This window comes from Centroberyx gerrardi, chromosome 21 (genome assembly GCF_048128805.1).
Source record: "Centroberyx gerrardi isolate f3 chromosome 21, fCenGer3.hap1.cur.20231027, whole genome shotgun sequence".
Lineage (NCBI taxonomy): Eukaryota > Metazoa > Chordata > Actinopteri > Beryciformes > Berycidae > Centroberyx > Centroberyx gerrardi.
Window position 1 is genome coordinate 20894794 of NC_136017.1, and position 2500 is coordinate 20897293.

Consider the following 2500-nt stretch of genomic DNA (forward strand, 5'->3'; position numbering starts at 1 on the left):
CAGCCTCGGGCAGGGCTTCCAGGGCGCCCCCCTACCTCCCTGGAGCTCCAGGGAGTACCAGGAGCAAATCCAAATAGAAAAAAAAAAGTTAAAGTCCAACCGCCACCAGGGGCTCGGTGTGAAAATCCTGCCCGGGAAGAGGCGCACAGCCTCGGGCAAGGCGCCCCCCTACCATCCCTGGAGCTCCAGGGAGTACCAGGAGCAAATCCAAATAGAAAAAAAAAAGTTAAAGTCCAACCGCCACCAGGGGCTCGGGGTGAAAATCCTGCCCGGGAAGAGGCGCACAGCCTCGGGCAGGGCTTCCAGGGCGCCCCCCTACCTCCCTGGAGCTCCAGGGAGTACCAGGAGCAAATCCAAATAGAAAAAAAAAAGTTAAAGTCCAACCGCCACCAGGGGCTCGGGGTGAAAATCCTGCCCGGGAAGAGGCGCACAGCCTCGGGCAAGGCGCCCCCCTACCATCCCTGGAGCTCCAGGGAGTACCAGGAGCAAATCCAAATAGAAAAAAAAAAGTTAAAGTCCAACCGCCACCAGGGGCTCGGGGTGAAAATCCTGCCCGGGAAGAGGCGCACAGCCTCGGGCAGGGCGCCCCCCTACCATCCCTGGAGCTCCAGGGAGTACCAGGAGCAAATCCAAATAGAAAAAAAAAAGTTAAAGTCCAACTGCCACCAGGGGCTCGGGGTGAAAATCCTGCCCGGGAAGAGGCGCACAGCCTCGGGCAGGGCTTCCAGGGCGCCCCCCTACCTCCCGGGAGCTCCAGGGAGTACCAGGAGCAGAAAGAAATATTTTGTTTAAAAAAATGACAAAGTGCTGCGGCACTTAGGCTGTGGGGCGAAAACAGGCGGAGTACCAGGAGCACAAAGTTTAAGTTGGAGTACCAGGGGCACCAAAGTTTGAGTTGGTATACCAGGAGCAGGAAAGTTTGGGCGGATGGTAGTCTGCTTGTATCCGGGGATGGGTGCTTAAGAGTGGGTCTGCAGGTTCGGCTGGTGCTGGGGTTCCTGGATGGTGGAGGTTAGGGGCCGGAGATAGGGGGCAGCTAACAGGTGTGTGGGTGGCCGAGGCAGGGGCTCCAAATTGGGGTAAAAGTGAGGTGGAGGGCCCCCTGGAGGTAGGGGGCCGATAGCAGGTGTGTGTGGCCGAAGCAGGGGCTCTAAATTGGGTAAAAGGGAGGTGGAGAGCCGCCTGGAGGTAGGGGGCGGAAAGCAGGTGTGTGTGGCCGAAGAAGGGGCTTTAAATCGGGTAAAAGGGAGGTGGAGAGCCGCCTGGAGATAGGGGGCCCGCTCCCAGGTGTGTGTGGCCGAAGCAGGGGCTTTAAATCGGGTAAAAGGGAGGTGGAGAGCCGCCTGGAGATAGGGGCCCGCTCCCAGGTGTGTGTGGCCGAAGCAGGGGCTCTAAATTGGGTTAAAAGTGAAGTGGAGAGCCGCCTGGAGATAGGGGCCCGCTCCCAGGTGTGTGTGGCCGAAGCAGGTGCTCTAAATTGGGTAAAAGGGAGGTGGAGAGCCGCCTGGAGATAGGGGCCCGCTCCCAGGTGTGTGTGGCCGAAGCAGGGGCTCTAAATTGGGTTAAAAGTGAAGTGGAGAGCCGCCAGGAGATAGGGGGCTTCTCCCAGGTGTGTGTGGCCGAAGCAGGTGCTCTAAATTGGGTTAAAAGTGAAGTGGAGAGCCGCCTGGAGATCGGGGCCCGCTCCCAGGTGTGTGTGGCCGAAGCAGGTGCTCTAAATTGGGTAAAAGGGAGGTGGAGAGCCGCCTGGAGATAGGGGCCCGCTCCCAGGTGTGTGTGGCCGAAGCAGGGGCTCTAAATTGGGTTAAAAGTGGAGTGGAGAGCCGCCAGGAGATAGGGGGCTTCTCCCAGGTGTGTGTGGCCGAAGCAGGTGCTCTAAATTGGGTTAAAAGTGAAGTGGAGAGCCGCCTGGAGATAGGGGCCCGCTCCCAGGTGTGTGTGGCCGAAGCAGGGGCTCTAAATTGGGTAAAAGGGAGGTGGAGAGCCGCCTGGAGATAGAGGGCCGCTCCCCGGTGTGTGTGGCCGAAGCAGGTGCTCTAACTTGGGTTAAAAGTGAAGTGGAGGGCCCCCTGGAGGTAGGGGGCCGATAGCAGGTGTGTGTGGCCGAAGAAGGGGCTCTAAATCGGGTAAAAGGGAGGTGGAGAGCCGCCCGGAGATAGGGGGCCTCTCCCAGGTGTGTGTGGCCGAAGCAGGGGCTCCAAATCCGGTAAAAGGGAGGTGGAGAGCCGACTGGAGATAGGGGGCGGATAGCAGGTGTGTGTGGCCGAAGAAGGGGCTCTAAATCGGGTAAAAGGGAGGTGGAGAGCCGCCTGGAGATAGGGGCCCGCTCCCAGGTGTGTGTGGCCGAAGCAGGGGCTCTAAATTGGGTAAAAGGGAGGTGGAGAGCCGACTGGAGATAGGGGGCCTCTCCCAGGTGTGTGTGGCCGAAGCAGGGGCTCTAAATTGGGTTAAAAGTGAGGTGGAGGGCCCCCTGGAGGTAGGGGGCCGATAGCAGGTGTGT